The sequence below is a fragment of the Neomonachus schauinslandi genome, chromosome 6 (genome assembly GCF_002201575.2).
Source record: "Neomonachus schauinslandi chromosome 6, ASM220157v2, whole genome shotgun sequence".
Lineage (NCBI taxonomy): Eukaryota > Metazoa > Chordata > Mammalia > Carnivora > Phocidae > Neomonachus > Neomonachus schauinslandi.
In genome coordinates this window covers 16,290,779-16,313,768 of record NC_058408.1, presented here as the reverse complement: position 1 = coordinate 16,313,768, position 22,990 = coordinate 16,290,779, and the positions used below count along the sequence as shown (strand labels likewise).

Below are 22,990 nucleotides of genomic sequence, written 5' to 3'. Positions count from 1 at the left end.
ACACACACACACACACACACACACACACACACACACACACACACACAATGGAATATTATGCAGCCATCAAAAGGAATGAAGTCTTGCCATTTACAATGACATGGATGGAACTGGAGGGTATTATGCTGAGTGAAATGAGTCAATCAGAGAAAGACATGTATCATATGATCTCACTGATATGAGGAATTCTTAATCTCAGGAAACAAACTGAGGATTGCCGGAGTGGTGGGGGTGGGAGGGATGGGGTGACTGGGTGATAGATATTGGGAGGGTATGTGCTATGGTGAGCACTGTGAATTGTGTAAGACTGTTGAATCACAGACCTGTACCTCTGAAACAAATAATACATTATATGTTAAAAAAAAAAAAAAGAAGATAGCAGGAAGGGAAAAATGAAGTGGGGGAAATCGGAGGGGGAGATGAACCATGAGAGAATAAGGACTCTGAGAAACAAACTGAGGGTTTTAGAGGGGAGGGGCCTTGGGGGATGGGTTAGCCTGGTGATGGGTATTAAAGAGGGCACATACTGAATTGAGCACTGGGTGTTATACACAAACCATGAATCATGGAACACTACATCAAAACTAATGATGTAATGTACGGTGATTAACATAACATAATAAAAAATAAATAAATAAATGAATAAATAAATAATAATTGCAGATGTATTTGAATGCAGGGTAGGTAATGAAAAGGTGTAATGTCAAGGGGAATGAAAGGTGTTTGCACAGGGTAAGAGAGTAGGGCATGCTTTTCAGACATCAGTTTGAATTCAGTGGGCCATAGTCAGGCCTTTTAAAATGAAAGAATAGAATAGAATAGAATAGAATAGAATAGAACAGAATAGAATAGAATAGAATAGAGAGAATAGAAGAATAGATCAGAACACATCCCATAAATGTAGTAAGGGTAAGGACTGTTTTGTGTTTGTGTGCATGTGTGTGTGTGTGTGTGTGTGTGTGTGTGAGTGATGGGGTTGGTGTGGAGTGGGGAGGGAGAGAGAATAGTCTGGGTAGCAATATAAAATATGTCTCATACTGTGGGTATTTTCAAATTTTGAAACATACTGAAGCAGGTAGCATCTGCTCCATTTAGAAACATTCAAATTTAAAACAAATAAATAAAATACTGCTTTAGCCACAGCAAATACATATACAGGTGGAGCTCAGTCTAGATACAGCCAGTACATGAATCCAAGTTGAATTTTTCATGTACAATACTAATTTATTTTCTAATTAAAGATAATCAAGAATGGATATTTTGGAATTGAATTACTTACATTGAATTTACCAGTGCTCATTAAAGCTCCAGTACATACTAAACTTATTGAGGCTATTATAGTTATTACTAGGTCATCTTTATTTACTTGGCTCCATTTCTCACTTCTCCCTTAGTAGTTTAGATGCATTTATGTAGTTTTATATTCAAAATCTTGTCACTAAGTAACAAATTGATAATGCCATATAAAAAATGCTGTCTTGTGAGATGTGAAACCTCAGAATTTTTTAAACTACTTTAAAAGCAAGGTAACCATAAAATAATGTGTTAAGATATGTTAAGATATGTTCAGTGCAAGATTATGTACCCAAACTTTCTGATCTCCTGAATTCTTTCCTCTCAGTGAATACATTCTTTTCTTGCCCACAGATAAAATAAATATCTTCTTTTTCCTTTGAAGAAAAACAACTTGCATTCAAAATATTTATCTGAAATATCTTTTATCAATATAAAAAACTCTAAATTCCCAAACTAAACTTCCATAAGCATTATAACTGATGACTGTTACTCGAGATAACATTTTACATCAAATATTCAGAAAATCTGAAAAATAAAAATCAATTCACTCTAGAAAATTCAAAAATACAATCTCTAAATCTTCTCCCTTACTGAAGGAGAAGATATTTGTAATCTAGAAAGGAAATATCCTATTTTAACTTTTGTTTATTATAAAACTTAAAATATTATAAAAAAACAATGAACTTGAGAAATAGAACTGCATATCAAAGTATTTCCTCCTCGTGATAATTAAAATTTTGCCTTCTCACTTAATAGAGCCAATCCCTCATTTTAATAATTCACAAAATATACTGTTCCTTTGTTATAATGTACACAAACACTTTTAAATATAAATACTAAATTCAGGAGAATAAGAATAAGATAGGTAGATTAATTTAGAAGCCAAGAGCATGAAGACCAGTTCCACATTTTACAAGTGATCATCTGAACTACTTTGGCCATTCACCATGGTATAGAAGCCCACGTTGCTACTTGGTCCACAAAGTCTTCCTTCGCAACTCTGAAGCAATCAAAGGCCAATATTTTCATGAAATGGATCCTGCCACCATCACTTTGGGCTTCATTTGGGACCCATCCACAGCAGTCTGGGCCATCTTCTGGATATTTGGAGGAAAGTTTTGGTGGATGTTTTCTTGGACTGGTAACTTTCTTTTTCTTCAACTCTTCTGTTTTTTCTCAATTTCATTCTTTGATGCTAGGGGTTCCTTGAATGATGAAGTTATTTTGCTAATCTCTTATTGACAATTATTCTGTTCCATCTGGCTGAGGCATGTTTTCATGGGTTTTTGTTTCTTTAGAGCATGTGAGAAGACTCATTTCCCATACTGCTTCTTCTGGCTCTAACTTCTGCTATAGCCCACTTCTTCCACCCATCATTTTTTCTTTTCACTCCCCTTTGTGTCCTTCTCTTCCTCCTCCACAGCTTCCTCTTCCTCCACATCAGGCTCATCTTTCAATCTCATTAGAGTCAGAGTAAGTTCTGGGTGTTTGGGGAGGGGGGATAATTTCCTACTGTTCCAGTTTTTAATTTGGATTTGTTTCCTTTTTTCATGGCACCAAAGAGAATCAATGTAAGCTTTTTAGCTTTTTTTTTTTTTTCTTTCTACATTTCTAATGTGATTTCCAGTCTTTTTTAGTTCTGGTATCTCTGTGGGATTTACAGGTTTTATCAACCCTTAAATCTGTCCTTGTTTCCTCAGTTCCAAGTTCTCAAGTAGTTTCTTCCATGACAGACCATCTAACACACTCTTTGATTTTGTTTCTGACATGAAAGCATCTGAAACATCTGGAGATGGTGACTCTGATAGAGCTTTGCTTGAGGCTTTTAGCCTCTCAAAGATTTCAGAGAGTTCCCTTTCACTATCATTTTATTATGCAACCAATGATTAAAAGGTCTCTGGCTTCTTGTCAATTTTTCAGCCTTCATTTGCTTCAGAGGCTTCTTCTCAACCAGATCAGTTAGATCGAAGAATCTGTCATCATCATTACCATAAAAATCTTTGTCTTTCCAGTCTTTGACTGGGAAGAATCTGCCTCCTGACCCAGCAATCTCTAAGTATATAGGATCCAACAAGCTTCCAGTGAACACTATCATTACCTCCTTTCTCTTTTTTGAGCCAATGACTTCAGCCATCAGTTGTTTTTTGGTTGAATCAAATTTTACCCTGCAGAGAGAGAACACCCTTTGTTGCTGCTTGACGAGTTTCTTCAATTGCCTTACTACTCACTTGGATCCTGTCTCTGTCTTCCTCTGGTCCCTGCAGAATAAAGAGCTGGTGCCACTTCCAAAGCTAAGAACATGCTCCCTGTGGACCAGATAATAGGTGTGCTGTGTCATTTGGATTTGTTTGAGAAAAACACCATCCCTAGGTTCTTCCTAGAACATAGAGATAGAAGACAGGTGCCTGGCGATAGCATTGCATTTCAGTGAAGGGTGCTCTGGAAAACATGTTGCAGCTAGGCAGTGGCCTGAAAAGGCAGCAGCTCATCCCTTTGGGTGCCATGGATGGTGCTGCTCTTCAGTGTACATAGGCTGCAGGGGCTGGTGACCAAGCCTCCAGGGAAGGAGCTACTGTGGATTGGGGGACATGGCTGCTCTTCCCGTGGGACCCTGGGAATGGGGTCCAGCAATGCCATGGGCTTTTCCTTCTTCACTTCCTCAGGGTTTGAGGGACTGGTGGCCAGGCTTTCCCCATGTCATGAGTCAGAAGGGCTGACTTCTTGAGGTCACCATGGAGTGCTTTCACACTGGGGACATTGACAACAAGGAGGGAATTACAATTGATTTTTGATTCACTGGTTCTCTTAAAAACAATGGAAACAATAACAGAGAAATCTACATTCATGTTTCAAGAAAAGATTTGAATAAGGCATGTATGTTGGGCTTTACTATGGAGTACGGAGCTATGAGGCAGAACTATGATTATATATTCCATATTCATATTTTTATACAGGTAAGGTCAATCACATTTCATACATAATGTGACCTTAAAAAGGGAAATGACAGTTTTAACTTGATATGTGAAAGCAAAAGGTGGAATCTGTCCATTTACATTGTTGGTGGAAGGAGATGAGTTCTGTCCCCAGCCCACATATCAGAAACTAAAAACAGGAAACCATATCTTAAGTAAAAATGTTTTAAGTTAACATGATTATTTTCTGGGTGGGGGAAAGCTAACTCTGGGGTCTTAAGTGACAGCATTAGGCATAAACTCACTCTGGTGGCTATTCCAAAACATAATTTTAAATTGTTAGCCAGATCCTGACAATCCATGAGAAATCACAAACAGAAATGCTAAGCAGATTTATTTACCCTGGGCTTGGTCAAGATCTTGTTCACACTTCCCCTTGCTCACTAACACTCTTTTACACTTACCTCAAAGTGAGGCAAACTTGTCACATTCAAAGGTCAGAGCACCTGAGCCTCCAGAACAGCAGATGGGTGAAGGACGGACCCTCATATAAGGTCCCTGGATGATTGACAGCAGGTTGCTATGAGGCTGCTGTATGCCGGTGAGTGTGTACGTGGCCACGTGTGTGCTGGGGTGGATTTAGGGAGTTGGGGGATCTCTTCCCATCTGCCTCTACCCATTTCTGAGGTTGCAGGACTCAACCAGAAGGCAAGTAATCCTATCTCTGCTCAACAATATCCTCTTAGTTTCAGGTATATATTATAGTAATTTGATCTTTATAAACATAATAAAATGATCCCCATAAGTTTAGTTATCATCTGTCACCATACAAAGTCATTACAATATTATTGACTATATTTTCTATGCTGTACATTATATCCCCATGACTTATTTCACAGCTAGAAGTTTGTACCTCTTATCCTCTTTACCTATTTTGCCTACTCTCCACTCCCTCCCCACTCTGGTAATCACCACTTTGTCTCCTTTATCTATGAATCTGTTTCTGTTTTGTTTTGTTTTTTCATTTGTTTTGTTTTGTTTGTTTTTTTTAGATTCCATATATAAGGGAAATCATATGGTATGTACTTCACTTAGCACAATACCTTCTAGGTCCATTCTAGTTGTTGCAAATGGCAAGATTTTATTCTTTCTTATGGCTGAGTCCATTGTGTATATATATATGTATGTATAAATATATTATATATATATATAATATATATCACATCTTTTTTTAAAAGAATTTACTTATTTGAGAGACTGAAAGAGAGAGCTAGTGTGTGTGTGTGTGTGTGTGTACAAGCAGAGGGGAGGGGCAGATGGAGAGGGAGAAGCAAACTCCCTGCTGAGCAGGAAAACAGATGCAGGACTCGATCCCAGGACCCTGGGATCATGACCTGAGCCAAAGTCAGACACTTAACCAACTGAGCCACCCAGGCTCCCCATATCACGTTTTTTTTAATCTTTATCTACTGATGGACATAGGTTGTTTCCATATCTTGGCTATTGTAAATAATGCTAGTATGAACATAAAGTTGGATACATATATTTTCAAATTGGTGTTTTTATTTACTTTGGGTCAATACCCAGAAGTGAAATTTCTGAATCTTATGGCAGTTCTATTTTAAGGAACCTCCATACTATTTCCATAGTGGTTGCACAAATTTTCATTCCCACCAACAGTGTATGTGGGTTCACTTTTCTCCACATCCCACCAACACTTGTTATTTCTGTCTTTTTGATAATAGCGAATCTAACAGGTTTGAGATGATACCTCATTGTGGGTTTTGATTTGCATTTCCCTGATGATTAGTTTTGTTGAGCATATTTTCATGTACCTGTTGGCCATCTTCATGTCTTTTCAAGTCCTATAGTAAGTTATGGAAGCACTTTAGGTATTTGGGATATTTACCCAATATCTGTATGATTTGTAAATATCTTCTCCCATTCAGTAGGTTGCCTTTTCATTTTGTTGATGGTTTCCTTCACTGTGCAAAAATTTTTAGTTTGATATAATCCCATTTGTTTAATTTACCTTCTGTTGTCATTGTCTGTGGAGACTGGTTCAAAAAACTATTGCTAGACCAATGTCAAAGAGCTTACTCCCTATGTTTTCTTCTAGTAGTTTTATGGTTTCAACTCTTACGTTCAAGTCTTGAATCCATTTTTAATTTATTTTTGTATATGATGGAAGAGAGGGGTCCAGTTTCATTCTTTTGCATGTAGCTGTCCAGTTTTTTACACACTATTTTTAGAAGAGACTGTCTTTTCCCCATTGTATATTCTTGCCATGTTTGTCATGGATTAATAGACCATATATGTATGAGTTTATTTTTGGACACTCTATTCTATTCTATTGATCTATGTGTTTGTTTTCATACCAGTACCATACTGTTTTGATTACTGTAGCTTTATAGTATAATTTGAATCAGGGAATATAATACCTCAGTTTTGTTTTTCTTTCTCAAGATTGCTTTGGCTATTTGGGTCCATCAAAATACTGATGGCATTTTTAACAGAACTAGAACAAAGAATCCTAAAATTTGAATGGAACCACAAAACAGTTCATTGTTAACACATGAAAAGTTAAGAATAAAAATTAGTTAACATATTAAAATAGTTCTATAAATCAGGGTTTGCTTATATGGAAAAAATCCAGAGTTTTGCTATATTATTTAAATGCTTGTTTTATTTTTTTTAATTAATTACTTTTTTTTTTAAGTATAAAGAAGATAAAAAGCACTCCCTGATTCCACTGATTGATTGTGACCCAAAATTTGAAACCCAGGCTTAGAGGCCCAGCATGACCCTGGGCCTGCCTGCCTCTTACCTCCTTTTTCTACTCCCTGTGCTCACTGCACTCCAATCACATTAGCCTTTGTCCTCCTAGGCCTGCCTTTTTTTTTTTTTCAAACTTCAAGTTAGTTAACATACAGAGCAGCCCTGGTTTCAGGAGCAAAATCCAGTGATTCATCACCCACATACAACGTACAACACCCAGTGTTCATCCCAACAAATGCCCTCCTTAATGCCCATCACCCATTTAGCCCATTGCCCCGCCCAACTCCCCTCTAGCAACGCTCAGTTTTTTCTCTATATTTAAGAGTCTTATAGTTTGCTTCTCTCCCTGTTTTTATCCTAGTTTATTTTTCCTTGCCTTCCCCTCTGTTCATCTCTTTTGTTCTTAAATTCCACTGTGAGTGAAATCATATATTTGTCATTCTCTGACTGACTTATTTCCCATAGCATAATACACTCTAGCTTCATCCACATCATTGCAAATAGCAAGATTTCATTCTTTTTGATCACTGAGTAATATTCCATTGTGTGTGTGTGTGTGTGTGTGTGTGTGTATACCACTTCTTCTTTATCCACTCATAAGTCAATGGACAATTGGACTCTCCATAATTTGGTTACTGTTGAAAATACTGCTATAAACATTGGGGTGTATGTGCCCCTTTGAATCACCATTTTTGTATCAGCATATTTGGATAAATACCTAGTAGTGCAACTGCTGGGTTATAGGGTAGTTCTATTTTTAACTTTTTGAGAAACCTCCATACTATTTTCCAGAGTAGCTACACCAGTTTGCATCCCCCACCAATGTGCAAGTGTTCCCCTTTCTCCACATCCTCACCAACATCTGTTGTTTCCTGAGGTGTTAATTTAACCATTCTGATTTGTATTTCCCTGATGATGAGAGATGTTGAGCAACTTTTCATGTGTCTGTTAGTAATCTGGATGTCTTCTTTGGAAAAATGTCTATTCATGTCTTCTGCCCATTTCTTAACTGGAGTATTTGTTTTTTGGGTGTTGAGTTAAATAAGTTATTTATAGGTTTTGGATACTAGCTCTTTATCTGATATGTCATTTGCAAATATCTTCTCCCCTTCCATTGGTTGCCTTTTAGTTTTGTTGATTATTTCCTTTGCTGTGCAGAAGTTTTTATCTTGATGAGCATCCAATAGTTCATTTTTGCTTTTGTTTCCCTTGCCTCCAGAGATATGTCTGATAAGAAGTTGCTGTAGCCAAGGTCAAGGAGGTTGCTGCCTGTATTCTCCTCTAGGATTTTGATGGTTTTCTGTCTTACATTTAGGTCTTTCATCTATTTTGAATTTCTTCTTGTGTATGGTGTGAAAAAGTGGTTCAGTTTCATTCTTCTGCATGTTGATGTCCAGTTTTCCCAACATCATTTGTTGAAGAAACTATCTCTTTTCCTTTGGATATTCTTTCCTGTTTGTCAAAGATTAGTTGACCATACAGTTGTGGGTCCATTTCTGGGTTCTCTATTCTGTTCCATTGATCTATGTGTTTGTTTTTGTGCCAGTAACATACTGTCTTAATCACTACAGCTTTGTAATACAGCTTGAAGTCTGGAATTGTGATGCTTCCTGCTTTTCTTTTCTTTTTCAAGATTGCTTTAGCTATCTTTTCTGGTTCCATATAAATTTGAGGATTGTTTGTTCTACCTTTGTGAAAAATGGTGGTGTTATATTGATAGGGATTGCATTGAATGTGTAGATTGCTTTGGGTAGTATAGATATGTTAACAATATTTGTTCTTCCAATCCATGAATATGCAATGTTTTTCTATTTCTTGGTGTCTTCTTCAATTTCTTTCACAAGTGTTTTATTGTTTTCAGAATACAGATCTTTTACCTCTTTGGTTAGTTTTTTCCTAGGTATCTTATGGTTTTTGGTGCAATTCTAAATGGGGTCAATTTCTTGATTTCTCTTTCTACTGCTTCATTATTGGTGTATAGAAATGAAACAGGTTTCTGTACATTCATTTTGTATCCTATAACTTTACTGTATTCATGCATCAGTTCCAGCAATTTTATGGTGGAGTCTTTGGGGTTCTCTGCATAGAGTATCATGTCATCTGCAAATAGTGAAAGTTTGACTTCTTCCTTTTCATTCTGGATGCCTTTTATTTCTTTTTGTTTGATTGCTAAACTAGGCTTCTGGTACTATGTTGAACAACAATGGTGGGAGTAGACATCCCTGTCATGTTCCTGACCTGAGGGGAAAAGCTCTCAGTTTTTCTCCATTGAGGATGATATTAGCTGTGGGTCTTTCATATATGGCATTTCTAATGTTGGGGTATGTTCCTTCTACCCCTACTTTCTTGAGGATTTTTATCAAGAAAGGATGCTGTATTTTGTCAGATGCTTGTTCTGCATCTACTGAGAGGGTCATATGGTTCTTATCCTTTCTTTTATTAATGTGGTGTATCATGTTGATTGATTTGCAAATACTGAAGCACCCTTGCAGCTCAGGAATAAATCCCATTTGGTTGTAATGAATACTTCTCTTAATGTACTGTTGGATCAATTAGCTAGTATCTTGTTGAGAATTTTTGCATCCATGTTAATCAGAGATAATGTAATTCTGTAATTTTCCTTTTTAGTGGGGTCTTTGGTTTTAGAATCAAGGTAATCCTGGCCTCATAGAATGAGTTTAGAAATTTTCCTTCCATTTCTATTTTGTGGAACAGCTTCAGAAGAATAGGTATTAATTCTTTAAATGTTTGGTAGAATTCCCCCAGAAAGCCTCTGGCCCTGGGCTCTTGCTTGTTGGGAGATTTTTTATTACTGATTCAATTTCTTTGCTGGTTATGGGTCTGTTCAAATTTTCTATTTCTTCCTGTTTCAGTTTTGGTAGTTTATATATTTCTAGGAATTTATCTATTTCTTCCAGATTGCCCAATTTTTGGAATATAATTGCTCATAATATTCTCTTATAATTGTTTGTATTTCTGCGGTGTTGGTTGTGACCTTCATGATTTTATTTATTTGGGTCCTTTCTCTTTTCTTATTGATAAGTCTGGCTAGGGCTTTATCAATTTTGTTATTTTTTCAAAGAATTAGTTCCTAATTTATTGATCTGTTTTACTTTTTTTAAATTTCTATATCATTTTATTTTGGCTCTAATCTTAATTATTTTTCTTCTGCTAGTTTTAGGCTTTATTTGCTGTTCTCTTTACAGCTCCTTTAGGTGTAAGGTTAGGCTGTGTATTTGAGATTTTTCTTGCTTCTTTAGGAAGACCTGTATTGACCACCTTTGCTGTGTCCCAAAGGTTTTGGACTATGATGTTTTCATTCTTGTCTGTTTCCATGTATTTTTTTTTATTTCTTCTTTAATTTCCTAGTTGACCCATTCATTCTTTAATAGAATGTTCTATAACCTCATGTATTTGTGGTCTTTCCAAATTTTTTCTTATGGTTGACTTCAAGTTTCATAGTGTTGTGGACTGAAAATATTCATGGTATGATCTCAATCTTTCTGTACTGGTTGAGGCCTGATTTGTGGCCCAGTATGTGATCTATTATGGAGAATGTTCCATGTGCACTCAAAAAGAATGTGTATTCTGCTGTTTGGGGACAAAATGCTCTGAATATATCTGTTAAGTACATCTGATCCAGTGTGTCATCCAAAGCCATTGTTTTCTTGTTGATCTTCTGCTTAGATGATCTGTCCATTGCTGTGAGTGGGCTGTTAAAGTCCCCTATTACTATTGTATTATTATCAATGAGTTTATTTAAGTTTTTCATTAATTATTATATATTTGGCTGCTCCCAAGTTGGGGGGATAAATATTTACAATTGTTAGATCTTATTGGATAGACCCCTCAATTATGGTATAGTGCCCTTCTTCATCTCTTATTACAATCTTTGGTTTAAAATCTAGTTTGTCTGATATAAGTATGACTACTCCAGCTTTCTTTTGATGTCTATTAGCATGATAGATGGTTTTCTATCCCTTCACGTTCAATTTGGAGGTGTCTCTACATCTAAAATGAGTCTCTTACAAATAGCATATTGATGGGTCTTGTTTTGGGTTGTTTGTTTGTTTGTTTGTTTTTAAGTAGGCTTCACACTCAGAATGGAACCCAATGTGCAGCCCGAACTCATGACCCTGAGATCAAGACCTGAGCTGAGATCAAGAGTTGGATGCTTAACTGACTGAGCCACCCAGGCATCCCTGGGTCTTGTTTTTTTATCCATTCTGATACCCTATATCTTTTGATTGAAGCATTGAGTCCATTTATATTCAGAGTAATTGAAAGATATGAATTTAGTGCCAGTGTATTACCTATAAATTTGCTGTTCCTTGTGGATGGTCTCTATCCCTTTCTCGTCTTTGTTAATTTTGGTCTCTCTTTCCCACTGAAAGGATCCCCTTCAGTACTTCTTGCAGAGCTGGTTTAGTGTTCACTAACTCCTTTAGTGTTTGCTTTCCTTGGACACTCTTTATCTTTCCTTTTATTCTGAATGACAGTTTTACTGGACGAAATATTCTTGGCTGCATATTTTTCCCATTTAGCTCATTGAATATATCATGCCACTTTTTTCTGGCCTGCCAAGTTTCTGTGGACAGTTCTGCTGCTGACCCTATGTGTCTACCCTTGTAGGTTAAGGACCTTTTGCCCCCAGCTGCTTTCAGAATTCTCTCTTTATCTTTGTATTTTGCAAGTTTCACTATGATATGTCTTGATGTTGACCTGTTTTTGTTGATTTTGAGGGGAGTTCTCTGTGCCTCTTGAATTTGAATGCTTCTTTCCTTCCCCAGATTAGGTAAATTCTTAGCTGTAATTTGTTCAAATTTCTGCCCTCTTCCCCCCACTCTTCTTCTGGGACTCCCATGATATGGATATTATTGCATTTTGTGGAACTGCTGAGCTCCCTAAGTCTATATTTGTGATGTAATAATTTTTTTCCTTCATCTTTTCAGCTTCATTATTTTCCATAATTTTATCTTCTATATCACCTACTCAATCCTCTGTTTCTTCTGTACTCTTTGTGTTTACATCCAGTCAGTTTTGCATCTCAGTTATATTGTTTTTTTTGGGTTTTTTTGACCTAATTTTTAGGTCTTTTATCTCTGCAACCAGGGTTTCTCTGGCATCTTCTATGCTTCTTTCAAGCCCAGCTAGTATTCTTATGACTGTTGCTCTAAATTCTTGTTCAGATATATTGCTTATATCTGTTTTGAGCAAATCCCTGACTGTGATTTCTTCTTGATCTTTCTTTTGGGGAGAATTCCCCCTTGTTGTCATTATGTCTAGGTTTCTGTCTTTTGCGTATTATGAAAGCTTATTATGTTTCCTGCTCTTGAGAGTAATACTATATTAAGAAGGGGTCAGACACTGTCCAGTGCCTGGTGCTTCAGGAAGTGTTTCTGGTCTATGCTGTGTGCACTCTGTGTTTCTTAGTGTTTTAAAAAACACTATTGTGTTTTTTAGCAGCTCTTTCCCACAGGTCAGTCTTCTACAGAGTTCCTTCTTGCTTGCAGTGGGGGGTGTTTGGACCTTTAACTAGGCATGCTTTGATTTGCTTTGATTTGCTTTGATTTGTTTGTTAAGATAAGCCTGGTACATGGGAAGGGGGGGGTGCTTGTTTGGTCTTCTGAGGGAAAGGCCAGATGTGCTGGCTCATAGTCAGACCTAACTTTGCAAAGATGCCCCTGCCAGGTGCGGGGGCCGGGAGAGGGGGGGTGTTTGGTGTAAGCAGTTCCAGCCTCCACTGGAGGCACTGTGTTTCTCTCTGAAATCCAACCATGCTGAGGGATGGGGTGGGTGTGGAAGATGGTGTCACCCTGACCTCTCATCCCTAGGGAGGAGAACTCACAGCCTGTGATAGTTCACTCACAGTCTCAACCTGTCTGTGCCCAGCCATTGGCATTCCTGGTGCCACAGTTCTCCTGTGTTTTATCTCTGGCACACAACTGGGATTCAAAACTCCAAATCTTAAAGAGCCCAGCAAGGTGCAGACCCACTCCCTCCCCCTCCTCAGGGGAGAGACTTGCAGCACACCCCCCACTGTTCTGTCCCAGAAAAGCAGTTGCACAGTACACACACAGTGGCTGGAGTCCATTGTGATGCAGAGTGAAAAGCTGTGTAACCAAACTATCTGCCCTCTGCATGTACCTGTCGCCTGCTTCTGAACAGCTGCTCAATGACTCACAGTGGGCCCTTTGTCCTTAGAGAGGCAAATACCCTCCAAACATACTTCAGGAAGGGGAGTGATCTCTCCCAGTGCTACCCAGGGGATCCCCTCACTGCAGCATGTTGTGGGAACGCTATGCTCCTCTCTTTCCCACTCTCTCCTTCTTTCCCTGACTTCACTCTGTGAAAATGGCTCCTTTCCCTCCATAACACTGTGGCTTTTCTCTCCCCCAATTCAGGGCTCTGAACCTCTTATTTGCCACATTCTCTCCTCCCAGTTGTGCAGATTGTTTTCTTAATCCTCAGGTCAATTTTCTTTGTTCAAAATGACATGATGTTGATCTAGTTGGTTTGAGGGATGAGGCAAGCTCAGGGTCCCCCTACTACTCCACCATCTTAACTCTTCTTATCTCTGTTTTATTTTATCTTTGGATCTTATTTTATTTCTTTGATCCAAGATTGCCCATATGTTCAGTCTATAGAAGTAAATTATCCTGATCTTTTTATCTGTATGACACCAAATTATTTTGGCTGAAATTCTTACTATGTTGACTGATAGTGTCAAGTAATGAGAGGTCATGTCAAATGAGAGGTAAGATTTATTGCTGACCATGTTGTATGGCTGTGTGGGCCAGGTGGGCTTCTACAAGGATTCAGGAAGATTCACAAACATACACCATTCTTCCTGGGCATGTTTCATAGTGTTTCATCTAGTTCAGCTGGAGGGAGTGGTGGCAAACTAGGTTGTAAATAAACTTATTTTTATATTCGGTCTAATCCTGCTCATGCAAATTATATATGAGGAAGAAATATAGCACAAACTAAGCGATATATGCATGCTAAAATGTTATCACTTCTTCACTTGTGCATAAATACATGGAAAGTGATATAGAAGATAGAATGGGAAAAAAGAATAAATGCTTTTTTATTTATGGAAAATAGTGGCTCTGCAAGTGAAAAGAATCCAATTCAGTAAATGATCTGAGTCAATTTATTTTAATAAGAAGTCAATAGATGATAGATAGATAGATAAAATAACATTGTCTAATCACCAGCATTATAGTAAGAATACATTCTTTTAATACTTTGATCAGATTTAAATTCACACCAGGAACAAATTATAATTGTTCTAAATTGAAATTTCATTATTGACAAGTATAAATTAATTTATTGTACATTTAATAGATACTATTAAATGTATAGATAGATACTATTAATTAATAGATACTATTAATCCTAATAAGGAACTGCTAATTTTTTTCTTTGATATAGCTTTTTTCTTAAGTAATTTTTTATAATTAGTACTAAATTATAGTAATGAAATGTCTTACTTATGAAGAAAATACAATACTGTATTGTATTGACTAATAGCATATGTTGAATTAATTATTTAGTGTAATTTGAGAGTAATATTTAAATTCATGTTGTTTTGACTTTGACAGTGAAATACATCATGTACAAAAAATACCTGGTATTTTTTACAGAGAAATTATGCATTTATATTTCAAAAGCAGAAATAGAAAAATTCTGAATATATTATGGAAAAGGTCTCTATTTCTGCTAATTTAATGTGTTTGGGACATATGAAACTAATTAGGTAAACACTTCAACCATTTAATCTAGCTCATGTTATTAAGTATTATACAACTTAAAAGTATATCCTATGTTGAGAAGTTAATAAAAATAATAATCATCCTGATTCAGTAGTCACAAAGTTATAAGGCTGCCCAGAAAATTCTACCCTAGATTTATTTTAGTGTTGGTAGACAGAAATAAGTTGCCTTTACCAGATCCTATCATTTCAGTCTATGGATTTAAGGACTTTATATTATCATAGCTATATCTGCAAAACCTAAAAGGGGAACTACAATATGACAATTTGAAATAATTAGAGAACAAGAACTATGAGTATTATTGAGAATAACATAGCACATATGTAACCACACTCTAGCTGTAATTAGCAAACCAAAGGCATTTAGGTTAAGTGGAGGAACACTGTGGATTGAGTCGGCTGATTGGCATAAAGGACTGCAGGCACTGAACTGGGCTCAGTGGTTATATAAGATTCCCAGGAAAAATGTGGCTGCTCTGGGAACGAAGCACAGCCTCGAGTAGCACTATCTAAGAGAAATATAATGTCAGCCACAGATGCAAACCACACAGGTAATTTCACATTTTTTAGTGGTCACACAAGAAAAGTTAAAATAAACAAATGAAATTAAACTTACTAATACATTTTATGTAACCCAGTATATTCAACATACTATGATTTGAACTTGTAAATTACTGAGATATTTTACATTTTTTATACTAAGTCTCTGAAATCCAGTATATATTTTACAATTGCAGCACATCTCAATTTGGACTAACAGCATTTCAAGTGTTTAATATCCATAGATGGCTGGTGGGTACAGAAAGTTCAGCCTCAGACTCTCTCCTCAGGCCTGGCTAGCTATGCATTCTCTTCAGTGTTTTGAATGAAGAATTCCTTAGGAGATTCATATATTCTATTCATGAGAAAATGAGAAAGGCAAAAAATACCCTGATAGTTTAGAACAATGTATAAATATTACAAAAGCCTAATCCAAAAGGCACCTTTTGGTCCCTATCTTATTGGACCTCTCTTCTGCATTTGCCACCATAGATAACTTTCTCCTTCTTAAAACTACACACTGATAGTTCTCTCCTATTTCACTGACTAGTGCACATTTTGAATCTTAGTTGGACCCCCTTTCTCTGCTCTTCAATTTTGGTGTTTTACAGACTCTTTTTTGACCCCCATTTTGTTCTCACCCTACAACTTCTCCCAGGAGTATCTCAAGCTCTTATACATGCTGATATTACTCAAATGTTATCTCTGGCCTTACATTTTTTCTTAACTTTTATTTCCAAATGCCTGTTGAATATGTCCACCTGGCTATTTTACAAGCACATAAACCCATCATCCTTCCTTCTACACCTACTCTTCTAGTCCATAGTTCATATGGTGTCATCACCATCCACTGAATTAGAAACTGATGGTGAGCCTTGACACTCCCCACTCCCTCACTAATCAGCAAATCCTGTTGATTTCACCAACTTAATATATATCAGTACTTCCCTCCCTCCCTCAAAAAACATGCGCAATTCACTTAGCTATTATCTATTTCTTGGAATGAGGCAAAATCTTCATCAATTCCTTATTCTACGAATCATATGCCCTCAAACCGATCTTCTCAAAGCAACCATGGAAAATGAAACACTGAACATATTTACTCTTGCTTAAAACACTTCAGTGGTTGCCATGAGTTAAAGAATAAGGTCCAGACTCTTGGTCCTTCATATCCTCTTACTGCCTTGCTCTTTAACTTTATTCTTATACCACTTTCTGAACTGAACTTCACACTCTACCAATACAAGACTCTATGTAGCTCTCCACAAACATCAAGCTGTGTGAGTTGTGCTTACATGATTCTTTTTTTTGTTCTTCCCTTTCTTTATTCCCAGACTCATCCATTATGAGCCCACATATGTTTTACATCATTTCCTTAAAAGGCTGTAAATTGACCACCATCAAAAACTGTTTCAGACTGGGTTAGGTACTCTTGTTGCTATCTAAACATACCTCTAGCACAGTATTAAGCAGTCTATTAAATTATCTTCCAGATGTCTCCACCACCAAGTGGTATTCATCTTTGTATCTTTGATATCCAGCACAGTGCTTTTTATAAAGATTTGATGAGCTCACTGAAATCAGGTTGAAAACACTAACATTTGTATGTGCACTTACACATACAAACATCGACACACATGATGTACACTCAAACAAAGTAGACATTAGTTCCTTTAAAAGCAGCAATGTAAAGAAATTGAAACATTTTAGTAAATTAAAAACTGAATATGTGTGAACAGTGAATACAGCTCCCTCAAAACATGAATTATGTTCAGGTTGCCTTATTTGAAGAATATGTGAATTTCAACTTGAACTTCCCTTGTCAACACCTTAGGGGCTGTCTAGTTGTGGGTGAACAGAGGGAAGGAAGGTTACAGAGATTAGTGTTGAAATTGCTTCATATGATCCATGGCACCAATTCACTTCACCAATCCTCAGTTTTCTCATCAGCAACATGAAGAAATTAGGCCTACGAGCATCCTCCTGAACCTCAGACTCTATAATTCAATACTGTGTCTACACAGGGATGGAGAGAGGAGGAAAACAGGGAGAGGAAATAAAACAAAACTTGCTTACATCCCAATTCATTCTACTTGAACCTATTAAAACACATACACATCATTTTAATTAGAACTATTTCATTAATTTTAATTTTTCCAAATACATGAGTATTTATGCTCTGTTACAGAAATAATTAGTTATGAGGAAATGTGGAAATGTTTTATTCTTCTTAAGTCCAATAGGCATTAAATGATAACAATGCCCATAAATGTTAATGATCTTAGTTTCATTTTCCTTTTCCCAAGATAGAGTAGTTGCATTACGACAATATTGAATCTGGTATGTATTTAATTCCTTATGCAGTCATGCCCAGGAAATCAATGGGATAAAGCTGAGATGTCAGTGCACTTTAATTTGGCCAGTCATGTCATATACATGTGTTAAAATCTTTGTATTTTGGGGGCGCCTGAGTGGCTCAGTCAGTTAAGCGCCCACCTTCGGCTCAGGTCATAATCCCAGGGTCCTGGGATCGAGCCCCGCATCGGGCTCCCTGCTCAGCGGGAAGCCTGCTTCTGCCTCTCCCACTCCCCCTGCTTGTGTTCCCTCTCTTGCTGTGTCTCTCTCGGTCAAAAAAAACAAATAAAATCTTAAAAAAAAAAATCTTTGTATTTTTCTATAGGAAGTTCTGAGTACCATCTAAAATATACAAACTCACTATGGCCTTCAGTGGTACCTGGCACCTTATTGCATACACTGTTGATGAGCAATAATAAATGATTGTTTAGTAGCTCTGTAGGGCACACCGGTATAGTTTTAAGAGCATTGTCAATGACCAGGAATACACTGCAAAGCAAGGTTTATGAAAAGAGCAGAGTGTGATCTCTGTCATATAGGGGACTTTGCAGAGGAACATTAGTTTTACTTCTATATAAAGAGCACATACTTGTTGAAAAGATAAAGACAGTACAGTACGGATAAAATAAAAATAGAAACTCACCCTTCTTTCTATCCAGTCTCCAAAATAACTTCTCTTATAATAGCATGATGTATAATGGTCTGGGTATTTTCTATGCCATTGTATTGGGATGTCAAGGAACTTTTCCTGTTTTTCTGGAGTTGTCAGTGGCTAGAGCTAAGGGCAAAGGGTACATTTAACAATTAGAGCAGATGTCTTAACCTCTCTGATCCTTAGTTTCCTCATGTTGAGAATGGGAATGATAATCAATTTCCTTCCTAATTCAGAGTTATTTTTCTTTTAATCGATGAAACATAAACAAAAATAGTCTATAATTATAAATCATTACACAAATAAGGTGCTATCCTGATTCCTAAAGAATGAAAATAAATTTTGGATCCTACAATGCCAAAAGAGCAAGCAAGAAGCCCTGAAACCTATGAAAACCTACCTGGTTAAAAAATGTTAATGAAGTCGAATGTAAATTTTGTGATAAAATCAATGTCTGCTCAATAAAATGCCTGCTCATCTGAAGAGTGGTCACTAAATAAAAACAAATTTTAACATTTCATAAACTGTTCATGAAATTGCCAAACAACATGTTATATGACCATTAAAACTAATTATGATGGGTTTTTTTTCCTGTTTCCAAAAAATGTATATTAAGTGAACTTCAGAATACAATAATATTCTGTACATTACCATCACAGCATAAAAGGCCTGTACAGACACAGAAAACAATGTGCTTTTAATAAAATAATTGTAATCAGCTTATAGAACTGGAACTTTTCAAAATTTTACATATTTTATGTCTTTTCATTTTGTTTTAATATAGGGGAATATAGGAGATAGAAGAAATCAATGGTCTAGCATTTACTATATTACTATGAGATAAACTAGAAGATAAAATCCTTACATATACTAATAGAAGAAATTTCCCCCTTCCCCAATTTATATGTTGAAACACTAACACCTAACCTGATGGTCTTAGGAGGTGGGGCCTTTGGGAGGTGATGGGAATTAGATGAGGTCATAAGGGTAGGACCCTTAGGATTGGACCGGTGCCCTTAGAAGAGTCAGGAGAAAGTTTACATTCACTGCTCTGCTCTCTGCGCCCCCCTGGGATGCAAGAAGTCAGAGGTCTGCAACCTGGAAGAGGGCTCTCTCCAGAACCTGAGGGGCCTAGAGACTCTCAGCCTCTAGAACTGTGAACAATAAATTTCTGTTGTTTATAAGGTAGCTAGTGTGTGGTATTTTGTTACAACCCAAGTTGACAAAGAGGATCCTATAATAACAAATCTCTAAATAACATAATGCGAATGAATGGAGGAAAAAGTTTCTTTCCCTAGTGGCTTTGGAGACCCAGGCCTGCCCCCACAGAGAGACTCACCTGGCAGAGAAGTCAAGATTTGGACATCAACAGTCTCCATCCAGTGCAGGGTGAATTTAGATGCAGGTAACTACACTGGTGCCATGGGGACTTGGGGGAGAGACTACCTGGGGTGGGAGGCAGGGAGAAATCTTCCAGGGTGAGGAAAGGGGCAATTTCCCTAGCAAAGAATACTGTCTTCAAGGAATGGGGAATTTAACTACAGACTTCATTCATCATGTTTGAAAAGCTGTACCAGCTGTAAGGAGTGGGGTCTTGGAAGGTAGAGGGTCATGGGGAAGAGACGTAGCCTGGTGAAAGTTGAGGCTGAAGAGATCAGAAAAGCCCAGAGCAGTGCATCTGGAAATTTCAGGATTATCCTGTAGGAAATAAGGAGCCGCAGGATGGTTGGAACAGGGAGTCACCCAAGCAGCCAAAGAGAAGAGGCAGAGGAAAGTGTCACAGCAACGGGTGAACAAGACACTAGGGATTGGAGAGCATCACTTCCAGCCCACATCCTTTGCATCTAGGGAAACTGAGGCGCAGAGAGCTCTGAGAAGAGATTTGTCCATGGTGGTCATTTGGCTTCTGAGGTTGAATATGGGGGTGGAGGCAACCAACAGAGGGCCTGCCTTAATTCTCTGAGGACAAGCACATAGTCATGTGGGTGCTGCTGGATCTGAGGACAGCCAAGGTCTAGCACTGGGGTAGAAAGAGAGAAATGAGAGGCAGCAGCAGTGGGTTTTTTTAACTAATCTCTGCCACCTCATCCCTTGCTCCCACCCTCTCTGGCCCCTAATTTCCTGCTACCTAGGGGAGACCCTACACCTGCCCCGGCCTCACACAGCAGATTCACAGCCAAGGCACAGGACATGCAGCAGGGATGGCGAAAGCAGATTTCTGCTCTCGTGATCCCTGCACTTGCGCTTCTATTGGACCTGTGACTGTTCATACTACTGCAGCAGTCCGGGGCCCATCTCCACAGACATCTCCCCACAACCCCATCTCCTCCGGGCCACAGGTAGGATCAGCAGGTCCCAAAGGGAATAAAGGAGAAGTGATGCCCGCAGACCCCAGAGGCGGGGGTCTGGGTGCTCAAGGCCCCACGCGGCGCCCCCTGCTGGCCACAGTTGTCCCCGCCGGGGGTGGTGCCACCTAAGCAAACACCTCCCACCTCACCCCCCTACCGCTCCCACCCTCCTGCAGTAAGCACTGCCCACCGGCTATTTGTATGGTATTTTTTATCAAACGTTCAAAATAATGAGACCATATGCGGAGCTACATTATATTTTCATACATTTCAGTTTTATAAATATGAATGCTTCTGTTTAGATTCCCAAAGCTGTCATTTCAAGTGGAACCAAATATTCTCAAAATTTGCGAGAAACTGAAAATTTTATTATTCATAAATAGCCAACATTGACAGAGAGTGCGTAAAATAGCCTCAGAATACTTTTAAAAGCATGTTTTTTTCCCAGATACTTTTACTCTGTGAAACTGACCTCGAACTCTGATCTCTATAATCTGTCTAGTTTTTAAATGCATTAATGTTTAGTCTTTAGACTAGGAAAAAAAATCACTGTGAATGATAACTCCAAAATCAGCCTGTGACCCATTACATCTCAGTGGATTTGGCGGCCTGATCTTTTCTCATTCGGGTGTAACCCCAGCATCCTGCTTCATTTAATTCTTTAAACTTTAATTAAAAAACAGCAGGAAAAGCCAAGAAGATAAAGCAGATGAAAATCCCTTTATAGCCCGTAGTATAGTGAATAACAGTTTGAGAGAATGAGGGAAATTTTGTTCAAATATGAATATGATCCATGAAAATTTATTTCTTGTGGGCTATCATTTTGCAGGGAAAACTGTATCAATCTAATATCTGTCTAATGTACTAGAAATATCAGAATCAAGCTATCTGATAAGTCTGTATCAGATAGACCATGATATTCTACCTAGTTCTTTTTTCTCCTTCAACAGTATTTAAGCTTGTTGTTAAATTTACTCAATTGTGGGGTATTAGATTCATAACTTGTAATGCATTCTGACCTGGCTGATGTGGCCATTTCAATAACATACCAAATGTGAGAACTTAGCTGTAGGTCTGTTGAAGGCCAAATCAACCTTCTAGCAATCTTCTATGTTGGCAAAGTGACCTGTTTGTAACATAATTATAACCTGAATTGGGAAGAAGATGTTAGTAAAAATGAGGCAAGTGTCTAGCCCGGTGCCCTGAATATAAGCTGCACTCAATAAAAGTTTTCTCCATAAATAGTTGAGTGCATAAATAAAAAAGTATTTGGAGAGGTGGAAAAGATAGTAAAATAATGATTTTTTTTTTTTTGTACTGGACATACCTCTGGAAAATCTGAATAAAAATTCTTTGATAATATCCATCTTTTCTACTAGTACATCTGGTGTGTTTGAAACTCAATTTCTTTATTTGGGAGAGAATAATTAAATGTGGAGGTTTGCATATTTGATTAGATTAGCTGATTTTCCTGAGCTGAGTGCAATTATAGATTATCATAAAGAGGTCATATGATAGTGTCTTGCAGGGTGAATTTTTAGAAGAAGCAAGCGTGCCCTAAAAGTTTGCAAACCAGGGGCAGAAAAAGTAGAAAGGGTCAAACAATGAACCACACATGTATAAATGTATTTGCCCAGGACTCTGCTTTTTCCACAAGGGAGTATAACAGCTTTCTGTGTTTTCTTTTCCTCATGCTGGATTATAATGTTGCATTATCATTCTCCCAGTCATCCCATCACAGAACCTAGAGCCCATCTTATAGCTTCCGTGAAATGCTTTCTGACTGCTTCCGTTTGTCTTTCCAAAAAATTTTGGCTGAAATTTTTATACCCCTAAGCCCATAGTTCTTTAAAGAGAAATAGTGACCCTCTCTGGCTCATGTATTTCCTTCTCGCTCAAAATCATGTAAATTCAGATGATTGTGATTCACTCTGGAGTCCAAATACCTTTCAAGTACAGTTCTTCAGTGGATGGTTCTCTGTAATCAGTCTGTCTGGGCTCCACCTCACTCATGTTTGTGCCAGTAGTTGATCTTGATTTCCGACTTCCCCTTAGATTGAGCTGCATCTCACCATTCAGAAAAGATTTCTTCTACATTCTGCTTGTTCTGTGCAGGCTATTCTAACCCACTTCCCTTCTGTGTTCTTTGCCAGGCTCTGACATCATATATTTCCTATCACTTGCCCATTGCTTTATAATCCCCAGTGGTGGCACATTCACTTGGGTTTTACCCAGACCTCATATCTCTGCTAAGCTTATCTTGCTGTTCCTCGGGATCCTCCTCTCCATTATGATTTCTGTTACAGCCTCCTAAAATGAATCCATAAGCTTT

General features: G+C 37.7%; 1 pseudogene; it reads right to left on the bottom strand.

The window, feature by feature from the left end:
- Positions 1–2,238: 2,238 nt before the first annotated feature.
- Positions 2,239–22,725, bottom strand: LOC110588159 (annotated as a pseudogene).
- Between the last annotated feature and the right edge of the window lie 265 nt (positions 22,726–22,990).